Here is a 17,923-nt window from a genome sequence, read left to right as displayed (position 1 = left end):
GGTGTCAGTTTGTGTCTGCTCAGGGTCCTGTTCTGACGGAAACCTCTGACGGGAACGTAAGAACGGGACCCCAATGCAGATGTGAACAGAGCCTTAGGGCATGACCAGACGTGGCGGAATTGCTCTGGAATTCCGCTGCGGATAGTCCGCAGCAGAAATCTGCAGCGTACACGTTTCTCCATTGCTTTCCACAGCTTTTTAATTGGGTTAGTTTACACGTTGCGGACAATTCCGCTGCGGAGCATAGGCTGCGGTGCAGAATTTGGCTGTTGCGGACTTGTAGCGGACTCATTGCGGAATTTCTCCATTGACTTCAATGGAGAGTGAAAATTTCGCAATGAAGTCTGCAGATGTTATGTGTGCTGCGGAGCGTATTGGTTTTACTAACATGATAGTTCTTCATTCTGGCTGGACCTATGTATCTCTAGATCTACAGCCAGACTGAGGAAGTCAATGGGGCTCCCGTAATTACGGGTGACTGCGTGTGTGCACCCATAATTACGGGAGCGTTGCTAGGCGACGTCCGTAAATAGTCACTGTCCAGGGTGCTGAAAGAGTTAAACGATCGTCAGTAACTGTTTCAGCACCCTGGACAGTGACATCCGATCACAATATACATCAACCTGTAAAAAAATAGAAGTTCATACTTACCGAGAACTCCCTGCTTCTTCCTCCAGTCCGGCCTCCCGGGATTACGTTTCAGTCCAAGTGACGGCTGCAGCCAATCACAGGCTGCAGCGGTCACATGGACTGCCGCGTCATACAGGGAGGTCGGGCTGGATGTCGAAAGAGGGACGCGTCACCAAGACAACGGCCGGGTAAGTATGAATTTATTTTTCTTTTACTAGGGAAAGGGCTGTCCCTTCTCTGTATCCTGCACTGATAGAGAGAAGGGAAGCCCTTTCCCCCTCAATACGCAACGGCCAGTCCGCATCAATTTAATGCCCATTTTAGGCAAAGCCGCGACAGAATCTGCAACGCAGATTATGTGCGGCATTGATGCGGACAGTGTATGCAGAACTCCGCCACATCTGGTCATGCCCTTAGACTGTCACACAGAAACCTCTGCATGTTCTTTATATCCACAATTTCTAGTTATAATCCCTCCTCATCGGGCTGCAGCGGCCAAACCGCAGGAGAAGTGGGGGGTGTGAACATAATCTTAGGCAGCTTTGGCTGGAATTACAGCTGTGATTGGATAGAGTAGTTCACATGTGGACACGAAGTCCCTGTTTACACACCAAGTTTTTTGCAGGTGGAAAAATCTGCCTCAAAATTCCTTCTGCCGCTTTTTTGACGCATTTTTCGACTACGGCCATTGAGCACCGCACGCAAAAATGCTGTGAAAACCGTTTTCTTTGCCTCCCATTGATGGCAATGGGAGGTCAGAGACGGAAACGCTTGAAGAAAGGGCTTGACGCTGCTTTTTCCTGTGAGTGTTTTTTTCTCGTGGGAAAAACGCCTCTGCATCCCATTGAAATCAATAAGATTAGTTTTCGGACGTTTTTTGATGCGGTTTCCACGTCAAAAATGCTCCAAAAAAACTCGGTGTGAACTAGGCCTAATATTTCTCCATATATTACATGTGGATTTTGCAGTATATTTGGCTGTGCATCCTTTGCATTACAATCTACTGCAGATTGTTACTGCTGCAAGTTTATGCAGTTTTCTAGAACCCTATTCACATTCATACTTTATGTGTCAATTTGACCATGGAAATCTGCAATAAATATGTAACATGTGAACATAGACTTAGGGGCTACACGTGATGTTTCAGGCTACATTTACACACTGCAACCAGGTTACATCACACTTGTCTTCTCTCCCAGATTGTCCTGGAGACTTCCAAACTAGGGAAGATCTTACATGATGTAGCTGCATAAAGGAAGGCACTCTGCTGGGACTATTTGTGAGGGGGAACTCTGCTTGTAGTGGTTATTGGGGGCAGTCTGCTGCCACAAATTATTGGAGGCACTTTGCTGGCAATATGGTTTATTGAGGGGTCTCTGCTGGTAGTGTTGTTTATGAGGGGGCAGTATACTGGCACTGTTTAAGGGACAATACTCTGCTGGCACTGTATGGGGGCACTCTGCTTAGTCTAATTATGGGGTCGCTCGCTGATAACTGAGGCGGCTTCTTAGCTGTCCCTATCGGTGGGGTTTACATAGGAAAGAAATTCGCAAACCACATCTCAAAATCTCCCTGTAGTTGATTCTAAAAACAGACAAGTATGGCTCAGAAAAACGGCTGCAAACAAATAACCATTGATGTGAATGGAAATGAACAAAATGTTTTTCGCTTTCTGCGATTATTATTGACATGTTTTATAAGACATGTTGCATCTCGTGTTATACACAGCAGGAGGCAACAGCACACGTCTTATCACACAGGAAGAGGAAATACATCAGAAAGGGAAACGGGAAGAGGAAGAGCAGCCATGTCATACAGGAAATACAGGGAAGTGACATCATCACAGGAGGTAACGTATATCCTGTGTGCGGGGACCCCAGAAATATGATGAGACTGACGTATCAGGGCTGATACATAGTAATGTTATGTTAATGTTATGTTATTATATATCATTACGTGTGTGTTTAGGCTGTGCTTATATATGTTAGTAGGTCGGACCAGAAGGATCGCGTGTTCTGTATACAAGCTCCAGATAAGAAGAACATGGATCAGCAGAACAACACCAGCGCTCCTGGGACTGCGCTCCAACCACACAGCATTTCATCCGGAGGATCGACTGTTCCGTAGTCCAAAACGTCGCTTCTCGGGTTCTATTCCTACAATGGAGGAAAAAGTCAATTACATATTTTCAGTAATTATTGTTACAATATCTCCATTAAGGAAATCTCATGTATGGAATATTTTTTGTATCACCTTAACTTCTGGTTACACCTGAAATGCCCTATAACGGTATTTAGATATCATAGAGGGGGGTATCACACTGAAGACCCTCTCTATGACCCAAATGGAAGCTCTGCGCCACCTCTGTCCAGAGGCTGTGTGTGGTATTGCAGCTTTTCTGTATTGAAATGTATAGGGCTAAGCTGTCCACACACCGCACATCACCTGTGGACAGGTGTGGCACTGTTTTTGGAAGACGTCAGCTCTATTTTTCTAATTATGTACAAACCCTTTAATGAAATAATCTCTTTAGAGGGTTTTCTCCATCTCAGGCCTCATTTACACGAGCGTGTGTGTTTTGCGCGCGCAAAAAACGCAGCGTTTTGCGTGCGCAAAAGGCACTTGACAGCTCCGTGTGTCATCCGTGTATGATGCGCGGCTGCGTGATTTTCGCGCAGCCGCCATCATAGAGATGAGGCTAGTCGACGTCAGTCACTGTCCATGGTGCTGAAAGAGTTAACTGATCGGCAGTAACTCTTTCAGCACCCTCGACAGTGCATTCCGATCACCATATCGAGTAACCTGTTTAAAAAAAAGAGGTTCGTACTTACCGAGAACTTCCCGGCCGTTGCCTTGGTGACACGTCCTTGGTGACGCGCCTCTCTTGACATCTGGCCCCACCTCCCTGGATGACGCGGCAGTCCATGTGACCGCTGCAGCCTGTGCTTGGCCTGTGATTGGCTGCAGCTGTCACTTGGACTGAATTGTCATCCCGGGAGGTCAGACTGGAGGAAGAAGCCGGGAGTTATCGGTAAGTCAGAACTTTTTTTTTTTTACACGTTCACGTATATTGGAATCGGAAGTCACTGTCCAGGGTGCTGAACCAGTTTAACTCTTTCAGCACCCTGCACAGTGACTGTCTCCTGCCGGGTTCGGTCAAAACGAGTTCGGCCGAACCCGGTAAAGTTCGGTTCGCTCATGTCTAAGACACTCCGTTCGGATGTTTGTAAACAGAAAAGCACGTGGTGCTTTTCTGTTTACATTCAGTTTGACAGCTCTTGCACGAATCACGCAGTTCGCACGGAAGTGCTTCCGTGCGACCTTCGTGGTTTTCACGCACCCATTGACTTCAATGGGTGCGTGATGCGCGAAAAACGCAGAATTATAGAACATGTCGTGAGTTTTTTTCAGCGCACTCACGCTGAGCAAAACTCACGGACCGTCTGCATGCCCCCATAGACTTGTATAGGTCCGTGCGACCCGCGTGAAAAGCACGCGAGTCTCACGGACGTATATCACGTTCGTGTAAATGAGGCCTCAGACGTTTATGTGATATCCACCTATGCACATGCACGCAGCACTCTCCTTTCTGTACTATGGGAGTTACACAAATAGTTCAACAGCGCTCAGCTGTTTCCGAAACTTCCATAGAACAGAATAGAGAGAGGGACGTGCGAGGCCTTTCCCAAGTCATTCTCCACCTGGAATCAGCAGCCATTAGACGGGACAGGGATCTGGGAACAAAGCAGGACAGGGTCAGGGAGAGACCTCCGTTTTCTACATAGGTGTGAGTCCCAGAGAAATAGTAAGATGGGAGTACCCCTTTAAATAAAACTTCTTGGTGATAATCCATTTCCTTAAAGGAACAGTGTCATCACAAATTATTTTTTTATATGTTAAAGATGTTAGTGCTTTATTAAAAACGTTTATATTCATTTGTGTGTTTGTGTTTTACTTTTTCTTATTTTTACACTTTTTCTTCCCTATGGGGGCTGCCATTTTTTGTTCCATTTCTGTCTGTGTCGATTAACGACACATACAGACATGGAATACGGCAGCCACAGTCCCATAGGGACTGCGAACGGCTCCCGTCCCATTGACTTCAGTGTACGGCGTCTGTGTGGGAACTGCGCATGCGCCGCTCCCACACAGTCCAATTCGAAATTGGCGCCGTCCGGCGCCATTTTCCTGTGGACCGGAAGTCGCGGCCGGACAGTAATATTACTACTTCCGGTCGCGGCTTCCGGATTTGTGCACTTGGACCAGCGGCAGCAAACGGAGCGGACGGGCCGGAGGGAGCCGCGGCGGCAGGAGCAGGTAAGAGATTTCAATGTATGTTCGTGTTTGTGTGTGTTTACTACTGTATGTAAACCTACTACACTGTGTGTTAGCTCAAAAAATGGCGACACACAGCGTAGGAGGTTACACCGTTCAAACCCCTCGTTTATCCCGGCACTAGCCAGGATAAAGGAGGGGGGGATGCTGAGAGCTCACTAGAGCGAGGGCTTTTAACCCATTGTTGCAATGCTGCAATTTTGGGAATAGCTCCATCTAGTGACCAAAAATGGGTAGTATTATAAATTAGAATTAATTTATAATATTTCCTGACTATTTCCTGACTCGTGAAAAAAATAAAAAAAATTTGAACAATGTTTAATCACCCACACACTAAATGTTTAATTTTTTAAAAAAAAACATGTTTTTCTGGCAACACATTCCCTTTAAGGTGTTTAATTAAACTATGGACAGTGAGGTCGAAGAACCCGCACCCAAAATATCTATAGTGGAGTGACATGCGTGTTACTAACGCTGTATACAAGCTCCCCACGTATAACAGACAGGGCCCTCACTGAGACTTTGTAGGGGCTCCTAGAGACAAATATATATTGATGTACAGACATTTTCCCCTCCGTTATTGTGCAGCAAGACCTCCCCACATATAACAGGCAGGACCCTCACTGACCCCCTGGACAGACACATAGGCCTGAATATATTTATATCTTTATATTTTTCATTATTCACCTGCAGGAAATGTTATTTTTAGAAATGGGGAGAAATACTTTGAATTGTGTTTTTTTAGTTTCTGATGTTATTTTTGTTACTTCTCAGGTATAAGGAGAAAAGTAACCGGCACATACAAGATGAGACGGGGATGAAGATGTGCGGAGGACTGTACCCCACCGGGAAAGAGCGGGCTGTCACTGGTATTACCATGGGGCAGATTTACTAAGGCCTCATGCACACGACCATAGTGAGGTACATTGACCGTGACTTGCGGCTCGTACGTCCGCGGAGTGTCACCCACAGCCGCCCTCAAATCGCAGGCCGTGCATATGACCACGTGCATTATTTTCTATGAGCCTGTACCGCAAAACACGACCGTAATAAGACATGTCCGTTGTTTTTGCGGTCCAGGTTCCTGGGCAATGCATGGACCGTGGAAACCAAGGTCGTGTGCATGGGCCCATTGAAATGAATGGGGCCGCAATTCACCTGCAGATTTGCGGGTGAATTGCGGCCGCAAAAATACTTTCGTGTGCATGGGGCCTAAAACTATCTGAGTTTTACACAGTGTAAACTGATACAAGGAAGTCAGAAATTGCGCCAAATTTATCACAGTGGTGCACGATGTATGATAGGTTTTACTAGACATGTTAGACACTTTTCTCTTCCTTATACCACCTCTTGGTTGGCTTAGTTTAAGACACGCCCCTTTATTCTAGGCCACGCCCCTTGTCAAACACGCCACAAAATGTGTCTAAAACAATTAATAAATATGGCGCACAACATGTACGCCATAATTCTGGCTCAATTTGAATAGTAAATCTGCCCTACTATAAATGTAATATAAATTTGGGGTTAGTATTCAGGGCATATTCCCTATTTAAAGAATTGATAAGAGTCGGGAATCCTTCAGCTTAGTCCATTCTCTCTACTATCAGTCAGTACAGGGAGTAGTAGTACATATAAAACATTACATTGTCACCATGTCAGCTTTATTCTGCCTGCACTGACAGCACAAAGTCTTCATGGTGACTGCAGGACTGGAAGTCAAGGACCACCTCTATGATGTCCGCGGGACCTAATAGGGATATGGCGCTTTTTCCATTTATTTGTTGTTGTACTGTAATGAGAATATTATTTACATGCAGTATTTATTGCTAGGGGTATTTTTTTTTCCTGAAAATTATATAAAGAGCAAGTGGCGTAGGATTGGTTCAGACTGGTGACATCAAGACACAAATGTGACCTCAAGAATTCGTCAATGAGCTGATAATCCCGGTGCCAATTCTGGCTGCAAGTAATATATAAAGGGGCACACCTACCTCAAGTACTGGCACAGTATAAGGTCATCAGGGTGACTGCAGGACTGGAATTAACGCTCTTTTATGAAAAGGGTGTTTTGCAATGTTCGGCACATGGCAGCTTTGTGTATATAGTAGTATATAGACCCTACTGCACTGATTCTTCATACTATACCCTAATATAGCATAGTTGACAATATTTGGAATTTCTTTCTAGGGACACTTTGGTTTCAGATGGATTGAGACAGGACTTGACAGGGCGTACCTTTGACAGAACGTGGTTCATTGGGCATGGCTTGTCATGGGGCAGGGTTAGTGAGAATACGCTTTGTGTACCAGATATTCCCTGTATTCTGTCCTCACTATAAAAACCTTGCAGTAAGGACAGTATAGAGGGAGGGTATTGCCTGCAGAATTGATCTAAGTAAGTATGGCACGTGACCACTGTGGCCAGTGATTGACTAGTGCGATCATGTGCCGATACGGGACATCACTGGTCCAGCCTATGTAAACAGGCCGGCAGGGGATTGTGAACTGCCGGCACTGGAGGCGCAGACAATTAGAAGGTGGGTATTTGCTAAATGGTGCAATTTTCAGTTTGAATTACAATTTTTATAATGCCTGGAAAACCCCTTTAATACCAAACCCTAAAATGTATTCAGACCCCGGACAAATCCCCTTTATGTGCTTCCCGCTCCTTCAGCAGCTCTGGGTCCCATTCGGCTCCGGACCCCACCTCTGCTGGCTGAGCCAGGAGCTGTTAGTGATATTTGCCTTTACATATTGTAGTAATCCAATAGATAAAAGCCAAGCTTTTTAATAAAATCCTGCGATGTAGTTTGGGTGGGCACTGCGCCTTTGATTGCATGACAAATTTTTCTTGGAGTTCCCGTTTAAAAATTGGTAAGCGGCGGGTAACACAAATACTTCACACGTGGACGGTAAAGTAAAACCCATTTTATTTTGACTGTGTTTCTGGACCGGACTGGTCCGGGACTAAACTTGACTGGTCCCTTCGTCAGGTTAAGATCAGATAAAGGGACAAGTCGTGCCATAAACGCGTATTTAAATAAAATTCTACCATCGCTTGGCGCCCTATCTGTCCCCGTTTTGAAACCTTTGTGTTAACCGCGTCTTGGTTGAGCAGATTTACTTGTGAATTTTGTATCTTAGTTGAACATAGAACGCACTATCTACCTACCTGGCAGACAAAGGGTCTTGGTGTGGGTCACGGGGAATATCTTCAAGAGAGCAACTCTTCACTAGGACATTTTATTTATTCTTGTTTCAGAAGGGAATGTACCGTACAACATCAGCAGGAGGAAGCCCTGGTGTCGAGAACGTCAGCCATGGAAAGGGATGTGCCAGATCAAGGTCTGAAAGCTAAAGAGGCAGCAGATATGAACCACTAATGTCCATCTAAGAATGCCGGAACGTCATCCGTCCACACCTCCTCCTTCCCATCCCCCACTGTCCAGAAGGGGTTTTTAAGATCCATCCAATTAAAAGACAACTGTCCAGAAGTCTTTGAAAATGAAGCCTTGTCCATGATTCGCAGGGCTGCGGTGAAGTACAATGGTTTTGGGTGTTTAATGGCAAGTCTCTTCAGATGCCCGGCAATGGACTTCCTCCCCTCGTCCTGTTTGGTAGGGTCTCTGCACTCCCTTTCCTGTAGAACAGCTGCCCCTACAGATTCCCAAGGCCATCCATATTTTTTTCCTGTCTGGCTGATAGCAACACATGTCAATAAAAACATACCTCAATGTATTTATTGTATTTCTAATAAAAATGGATAGACAAATACATAAAAAGAATTTGTTTTAATTCCAAAGAACTATCATGAAATCTATATTATACCTGTGTAATCAATTGTGGACATGGTCACTGATTCATTGAAGAATGAGTAGGCTGGGTAACCCGTGGAGTAACATCTAAACAAGAAAGACATCTTCCTGCTACAAAAACAGGTCATAATCAGAACGAACGTAGACCACCATACAACAAAGTCCAGCAAAGAAATCCCCCAGCCTGAGACATACTGTACTCCGTGTCAGAAGAACAAGAATCTACAAAAAGAGAGACAACTGCATCCAGTCGATGTTCTTATCAACCAAGAGGTTCACAAGGTGAGAAGACTAGTTTACATTTTTTTTCAAGGTATTACCCTAGGGAGCGCTCCTGTTATCATCTTTTTCTCACACTGTATTTTCCTAAGGTACTGTATACATTTCACTCATTAATGCCGACCTAGCCAAGTGAGCACACAAAAAAGTAAGCCTGCGCACCAACCATCTACACATCATTCCAATAAAGGAGTTTTGCCTTTGCACAGTGCTCCAAGGGGAGCACAATACAACTTCAATACTGCAAATACCTAACCTGAACGTCACATCTGCACCTTCCTCTTCTTCTCTTTTGAAGATGTTAGTGTACAGAGTAGTAGGGGAATTGACCAGACATGATGTGCTGCCTCGTGGATATGTCCTATATGGTCAGCCGCCATTCCGAACGAAGCGCCAACTACTGGATGTACCAGCAACCAGAACGGCACAGAGCCTGATGAAGGTCATGTAATGACCGAAGCGTCACACTAAGCCTCTGGCATCTACAACCACTTGAACAAAAATCAAGATTTCTTCTTTAAACTTCAGCTTTGTGTGCCAAATACTTATTTTGACTACGATTGGGTTGGGACCCTATTCGTGCACCTACATCGTCCAGTGCGTTCTGAACTACTACTTATCTGGCACAGACCATCCTGGAGCTGAATGTCTCTGAGGCTGCTCTTTCAAAGTTGCTAATGTAGCTCATCTGGGCTCCATAGACCCAACCTTTATATATGACTCCTAGAGAAATGGGTTAGTGAAAGAAAAAGGTAAAATTCAGATCCTGGAGGCCATTGAGTATGTCAACCTTTGGACCTTGATTGGCACGTACGCCATATTTTCAGAGTAATCCATCAGATGTCTCAAGAAGAACATTTTATGAGAAAAGGACAATGTTGATGAGATTGCAGGTCCTCCTGTTTCTAACTCACATAATTATTACCCAGCATCCAGGTAAATAGTCCATACAAAGTCCAGAAAAATAACCAGGCGACTGTCCAGATAAACATTGGATACCGCGCCCAGAAATGGTGCATTGTGCCCCGATAAATATTTCCTTAAAAGGATTGTCCGAGAAATGAAACTAGTTGCATGGAATGTTTTGAAATGAAAAAACAGCCATTACTCTCTTGTTAAATCCCCTGCGCCCATGATCTGGTGGTCAACCCGATGGGTTGATTGAAGAGACTACCCTACGTGGATAGACAACCGCTACAAAATTCTCACCCAAAAATTAAGATATGGAATAGGTTACCCCTTTCTATGGCAGATCGAATAGCCGTAATTAAAATGATAGTATTACCCCAGTTGTTGTATCTACTGATTAACAGTCCCATATGGATAGGAGAAAAGACGTTTAAATGCAAAGAAAGCTTAACCTCTTCCCGACATTTGTCGTAAATATACGACATGGAAAGCCAGTGCTTGCCGCAAAATGTCATATACTTACGCCAAATGTTTGGCACCGGCTCAGAAGCTGAGTCGGTGCCATCATCGCCGGATCTCAGCTGTATCTGACATCCGGCTGTAATGGCGGGGACCAAAATTAGCTTCGATCCCCACCATTAACCCCTTCAATGCAGCGTTCAAACCTGATCGCTACATTTAAGCTGTTTGCAGCTCATCGGAACCACAGCAATGAAATTGCCGGGGTTCCGGTGGCTGCAATAGCAACCGGAGGCCTAATACTGGCCTCCCAGTCTGCCTAGCATGGAAGCCGGTCAAGATCCGCCCAGGGGCGGAGCCTGATCGGCTTCCGTAGCCGCCGGCAAGATGGCGCCGACTCAGGAGCTGATCCGGCGTCATCAGCGGTGGAGGTCAGCTGTATATTACAGCTGACATCCACATGAAATGGCAGGAACCGGAGCTAGCTCCGATCCCTGCCATTAACCCCTTTGATGCAGCAATCGAAAGCGATTTCTGCATCTTAGCGGTTGCTAGCAGATCGCCAGCCCTGACAGGCAATCAGGACTTGCGACTGCTGCTATGGCAACAGGAGACACAATGGCCTCCTGCTCTGCCATTACGGAAGCTGATTAGGCCCCGCTGGGAGGCGAAACCTAATCGGCTTGCTGTCAGTGAATAACTGACAGATCTAATACATTGCAATGTATTAGAAAAAAACTAAAGCTGACAGTTGGACCGTCAAGTCCCCTAGTGGGACTTGAGAAAAAGTGTAAAAAAAAGTATAAAAAAGTGTAAAAAAAAAGTGAAAAAAATAAAAGTATGAAAACAATAAAAGTTTCAAGTAATAAAATAAAACACAATCGCCCTTTTTCACTTATCAAGTCCTTTATTATTGAAAAATAATAATAAACCATACGTATTTGGTATCGCCGGGACTGTAACGACATCAGGTATCAAAATATTATATTATTTATTGCACACGGTGAACAACGTAAAAAAAAAACGTAAAAAACTTTACCAGAGTTTCTGTTTTTTGGTCACTTTGACCTACATATATTGGAATAAAAAGTGATCAAACAGTCGCACGTATCCAAAAATGGTACCTATAAAAACTATAGCTCGTCTCGCAAAAAACAAGCCCTCATACAGCTCCGTCGACAAAAAAGTAAAAAAGTTATGGTTCTCACAACTTGGCGACAGAAAAAATACATTATTTTTACAAAAGTAATTTTATTGTGCAAAAAGTTGTAAAACATAAAAAAGTGCTAGAAATTAGGTATCGCCGGAATCGTACGGACCCGCAGAATAAAGGTAACATGTAATTTATAATGCTTGGTGAATGCTGTATAAAAAAAACTAAAAAAAAAACGATGCCAGAATTGTATTTTTTTGTTTACCTGGCCTCCAAAAAACTAGGATAAAAGGTGATCAAAATGTCACATGTACCTCAAAATGGTACCAATAATAACTACAGCTCGTCCAGCAAAAAAACAGCCCTCATACCACTACGTCTATGAAAAAATAAAATTAGTTATGGCTCCAATGAGTCAGGAAAGAAAAAATATGCAGTTGTGCTGGCCCGAGGGGAACATTTCTTCTGTTTCAAGAGGCGATTTACCAAGGACCTAAAATTAGGGAACCAGGAAGGGCAGGGCCCAAACATATCTGCTGGAAGCGAGTGTGCCCGTATTATACCAGGACAACACTTTCCCAGCAAAATTCCCCAAACTGCAAAGGTGCGGAGTGTGGACCAAAAGGGGGATAAGAAAGGACGCCATATATCAGTGTGACACCGGCCTGTGCAGAAAGGATTGCTTCACAGCGTAACACACATCTATGGATCATTTTATTGCTTTTTTACCCCATTATTATGCCACCTGACTATGTCCCTGATGTACTCTGCCCAGCTTACATGTACTCCCACATTATAAATGGAAACACCAGCAATAATCAAACAAATCTACTACCAAGCAAAATCCGCTCTCAAAAAGCCAAATGGCGCTCCCTGCACTCTGAACCCTACAATGTGCCCAAACAGCAGTTTAATTCCACATATATGGCATCTTCATACCCGGGAGAACCCTTTTAACAATTTTTGGGGTGTGTGTCTCCAGTGGCATAAGCTGGGAATGACATATTTGTCACTGAAATGGCATATCTAGGGAAAAATATAAATTTTTAATTTGCACCATCCGCAGTGCAATCATTTATGGAAAAGACCTGTGGTGTGAAAATGCTCACTACACCCCTTAATAAATGCCTTGAGGGGTGTAGTTTCCAAATGGGGTCATTTCTCAGGGGTTTCTTTTTATTATTCCACATCTGAGCCTCTGCAGTTGTGAACCAATACTTTGTAAATCGACAAATTAGGCCTCAATTTTACATGGTACGCTTTCACTCCTGAGCCTGGTCGAATGTCAGGGCAAAAGATTAGGGCCCCATGTAGGGTGTTTCTAAAACCGGGAAACACTGCATAATAATTCGAGAGCTGTCTTGTTATGGTGGCACAAGCTGGGCACCACATATTGGCATATCTATGGAAAAACTCCCATTTTCACTCTGCAACGTCGAGTGCACACTAAATTCTACAAAACACCTGCAGGGTTAAAATGCTTACTACACCCCTAGGTAAATGCATTGAGGGGTGTAGTTTCCAAAATTGAGTCACTTCCGGGGGGTTTCCACTGTTTTGGGCCCACAGGCACCCAGAAACCAATCCAGCAACATTTGCACTCCAAATGGCGCTCCTTCCCTTCTGAGCCCTGCCGTGTGCCCAAACAGCAGTTTATGACCACATATGGGGTATTGCCATACTCGGGAGAAATTTCTTTACAAATGTTGTGTTCTTTTTTTCCTTTATTTGTTGGGAAAATGAAAAATTTTGCGCTAAAGCTACGTCTTATTGAAGAGAAAGGATTGTTTTTATTTTCACTGCCCAATTCTAATAAATTCTATGAAACATCTGTGGGGTCAAAATGCTCACTACACCCCTAGATGAATTCCTCAAGGGGTGTAGTTTCCTAAATGGAGTCACTATTTGGGTGTTTTCATTGTTTTGCCCCTCAGGGGCTTTGTAAATGTGACATGGCCTCTGCAAACCATTCCTGCTAAATGTGATCTCCAAAAGCCAAATAGCGCTCTTTCCCTTCTAAGCCCTGCCGTGTGTCCAAACAGCCGGTTATTACCACATGTGGGGTATTTTTTTACTCGGGAGAAATTGCCTTACAAATTTTCTGGTGCTTCTTCTCCTTCAGTCCTTGTGGAAACCTACATTTTCAGGGCCTACTTCCAATAATTTATGCAAAAAAAACTGTGGGGTCAAAATGCTCACTATACCCCTAGATAATTTCCTCAATGGGTGTAGTTTCCAAAATGGGGTCACTTGTGGGGGGTTTCCACTGTTTTGTCCCCTCAGGGGCTTTGTAAATGTGACATGGCCTCTGCAAACTATTCCTGCTAAATTTGAGCTCCAAAAGCCAAATGGCGCTCCATCCCTTCTAAGCCCTGCCGTGTCTCAATACAGCCAATTATTACCACATGTGGGGTATTGTTTTACTCGGGAGAAATTGCTTTACACATTTTGCAGTGCTTTTTCTCCTTTAGTCCTTGTGGAAACCTACATTTTCTTTGAAAATATTTAGATTTTAATTTTCACGGCCTACTTCCAATAATTTCTGTAAAAAACCTGTGCTGTCAAAATGCTCACTATACCCCTAGATAATTTCCTTGAGGTGTGTAGTTTCCCAAATGGGATCACTTTTGGGGGATTTTCACTGTTTTGGCACCGCAAGAGCCCTTCAAACCTGACATGGTGCCTAAAATATATTCTAATAAAAATAAGGCCACAAAATCCTCTACGTGGTCCTTTGCTTCTGAGGCCAGTGCTTCATTCCAGTAGCACGCTACAGCCACATGTGGGATATTTCCAAAAACTGCAGAACCTGGGCAATAAATATTGAGTTGCATTTCTCTGATAAAACCTTCTGTGTTATAAAAAAAATTGTATTAAAAATGTATTTCTGCAAAAAAATATGAAATTTGTAAATGTCACCTCTACTTTGCTTTAATTCCTGTGAAATGTCTAAAGGGTAAGACATTTTCTAAATGCTGTTTTGAATACTTTGAGGGGTGAGGTTTTTAAAATGGGGTCTCTTTTTGGGGGTTTCTAATATATAAGGCCCTCAAAGCCACTTCACAACTTAAAGAGGATTTGTCACCAGATTATCAAATCCCTATCTCCTATTGCATGTGATCAGCGCTGCAATGTAGAAAACAGTAACGTTGTTTTTTTTTTTTTTTAAACGATCATTTTTGCCCAAGTTATGAGCAATTTTATATTTATGCAAATGAGCATTTCAATGGACAACTGGGCGAGTTTTCTCGTATTTCCAACTGGGCGTTGTGAATAGAAGTGTATGACGCTGACAAATCAGCATCATACACTTCTCATCGTTCCCACCCAGCTTTTTTCACTGCAGAAATACAGCGTGACGTTACCCACAGGTCCTTCAACCTTGTTGTCGGACAAAGAAGATACATCGGCTCCAGGCGTCCAAAAGGTTAATATGCTCGTCTCTAGGGAGTTTGCAATGCTTACCTGCACATACCCTGCACTGTACTCCCTGACGCCTGGTGCTGATGTGTCTTCTCTCTTCCGACGCCAAGGTTGAAGGACCTGTGGGTGACGTCATCATTCCCAGCCAGCTTCTTTCACTGCAGACACAGCGTGACATCACCCACAGGTCCTTCAACCTTGGCGTCGGAAGAGAGAAGACACATCCGTTCCAGGCGTCAGAGTACAGTTGAAATTGCAGCAGCATCACCATGTGCAGGTAAGCATAGCAAACTCCTTAGAGATGAGCATATTAACCTTTTGGACGCCTGGAGCCGATGTATCTTCTTTGTCCGACGACAAGGTTGAAGGACCTGTGGGTAACGTCACGCTGTATTTCTGCAGTGAAAGAAGCTGGGTGGGAACGATGAGAAGTGTATGATGCTGATTTGTCAGCGTCATACACTTCTATTCACAACGCCCAGTTGGTAAAAACACAATACACGCCCAGTTGGTAAAAACACAATACACGCCCAGTTGGAAATACGAGAAAACACACCCAGTTGTCCATTGAAAAGCTAATTTGCATAAATATAAAATTGCTCATAACTTGGGCAAAAATGATCGTTTTAAAAAAGAAAAAAAAAAAAGGTTACTGTTATCTACATTGCAGCGCCCATCACATGCAATAGGAGATAGATTTGATAATCTAGTGACAGAGCCTCTTTAACTGGCCCCTGCAAAAATAGCCTTTTGAAATTTTCCTGAAAATTCTGAGAAATTGCTGCTAAAGTTCAAAGCCTTGTAACGTCCTAGAAAAATAAAACGTTGTTCAAAAAACGATGCCAATCTAAAGTAGACATATGGGGGATGTTAATTAGGAACAATTTTGTGTGTTATAACTGCCTGTCTTACAAGCAGATACATTTAAATTGAGAAAAATGCTCATTTTTGCAATTTTTTGCCAAATTTTGGTATTTTTCACAATTAAATACTGAATATATCGAGCAAATTTTGCCAGTAACGTAAAGTCCAATGTGTCACGAGAAAATAATCTCAGAATTGCTTGGATAGGTGAAAGCATTCCGAAGTTATTACCACATAAAGGGAAACATGTCAGATTTGAAAAATGAGGCTCTGTCAGGAAGGTCAAAAGTGGCTAAAGAGGGAAGTGGTTAATGAGGGAGCTAATTTGGAGAGGAAGGAAACCCAGTTTAAATACTTGATGGATAGAGGAGAAGAGGGTGGACTGGCAGTACCTGACTTGAGAATATATTTTTTGTCAGGACAGTGGAGAAATATTTTGAGTGGGAAACAATCTCCGTTTATACAAAATATTAGTAAGTCTAGTAGGGGCCATCTTCAGAATATACTTCAGGTAATGGAGTCCGGGCAATTGAGAAATTGTAAGGAGTGTCCAACAATATATATGATGCATGAAATTGGGGTTCAATTAAGAAAAATGTTCATTTAAATGGAGCATTGAGTTTCACAACATTAATTGTCAACTTTAATATATTAGAGGTTAATAAAATAACTGATTGGAGTGGATGGTCCAAATATGGACTCAGGTTGGTTAGACATTTTTTTTTCTAATGACAATCTGAAAGATTGGGATACACTGAGTACAGAATAGAATATTCCTTCACATGTGAGATTTCAATATTTTCAATTACATCACGCGGTGAGTGTGACTCGGGATAAAACTTTATTCCATTTGGAGTCTTCTGACTCATTATGGAACTTATATCAATTTGGGAGGGGAAAAGGTTTACTATCACGGATTTATAAGAAATTAAAATGCGAGTCTAGAGGGGAGGGGAATCAAAGAGGAAGGGGGGAGTGGGAATATCCTTTTGGGATAATAGATGACAATGAATGGAGAAAAATAAGCAGATGCACTGGTAAATTTTAATTGAATAGATCCCATAGAATGACATAATATTTTATTGGAAAAAAACAGAAATGATCCAGCGATAGTGATATCAAAAATGGGAAAAAACTAGGTTTCCGCTTTATTGAGATGCAAGCTGTCAGAGCTTGGAATGGAACATCAGGAGGAAAAACAAAGTGGTGATGCGGCAATAGATTAGCCTACGCGTTTCAAGCACTTAGGCTGTGCTCTTAGTCATGGCTGTATCGAGAGATAATATTTTATTATACACTGTTTGTATTTAACGCCAAAGAAAATGAAAAGGTTTACGGGAAAATATTGCGGGTAATGCATCAGATGTGGGATATCAGAGGCAGATTTCTCGCACTTGTTTTGGAATTGTCCTATGGTTCACCAATTCTGGGTAAGCTTGGCACAGAATAATACTAAGGAATATAAACATGGAGTTTGGATATTATAATAGCAAAAATAAAAACTTTACATTTGAACAACTATGGGAACCATGGATCAAGAGCATGACAGATGAACAAGGGGTTATGTTCAACTCAAGGATGACAATTGGGTAAAGATGTGAGGGTGCTCGGAGAGCTACGTATGGGAGAGAGTTGAAGGTTTTTTGTTTTTTTTAAACTAATAATACATTTGTATACGCTTAAAATGTACTTTGTTATGTATAAGTAAGGTTTTTGTATTAGGATTAGGTTGGGGGAGGGGTCGGGATTGTTTTTTGTTATATGTATTAATATCTTATCGGAATGAGAATAAAAAAAAAAACAGAATCGCACTCTGTTTCCACTTATCTGGATTCTGGAGCGACTGCGAATTTCATCCAACAGGCCTTAGTAGACCGTCTCTATTTGCCAACGACGCCTTTGGAGAAACCTCTAGCTGTCACTTCTGTGAATGGTCAACCTCTGCTAGACCCAATTCTTTCCATTACTGAACCTAGTGAAAACATGCCGTTCATCCATGTGAACACTGCAGCCAATCACTGGTCTCAGCGGTCATGTGCTGTACATGCTAGCGTCAC

The 17,923-nt window shown here is 43.0% G+C and overlaps 1 long non-coding RNA gene across 1 annotated transcript; it reads left to right on the top strand.

Annotated features, from left to right (window-relative positions):
* The first annotated feature begins 749 nt into the window (after positions 1-749).
* Positions 750-8,728, top strand: LOC142733346 (uncharacterized). The gene is made up of 4 exons (XR_012880022.1): positions 750-2,479; positions 2,619-2,821; positions 5,740-5,834; positions 8,227-8,728. It is a non-coding gene; the product is annotated as an uncharacterized LOC142733346 (long non-coding RNA).
* Positions 8,729-17,923: the final 9,195 nt, after the last annotated feature.

The sequence above is a fragment of the Rhinoderma darwinii genome, unplaced genomic scaffold (assembly GCF_050947455.1).
Source record: "Rhinoderma darwinii isolate aRhiDar2 unplaced genomic scaffold, aRhiDar2.hap1 Scaffold_94, whole genome shotgun sequence".
Classification (NCBI taxonomy): Eukaryota; Metazoa; Chordata; class Amphibia; order Anura; family Rhinodermatidae; genus Rhinoderma; species Rhinoderma darwinii.
This window is presented reverse-complemented; position numbering and strand designations above follow the sequence as displayed.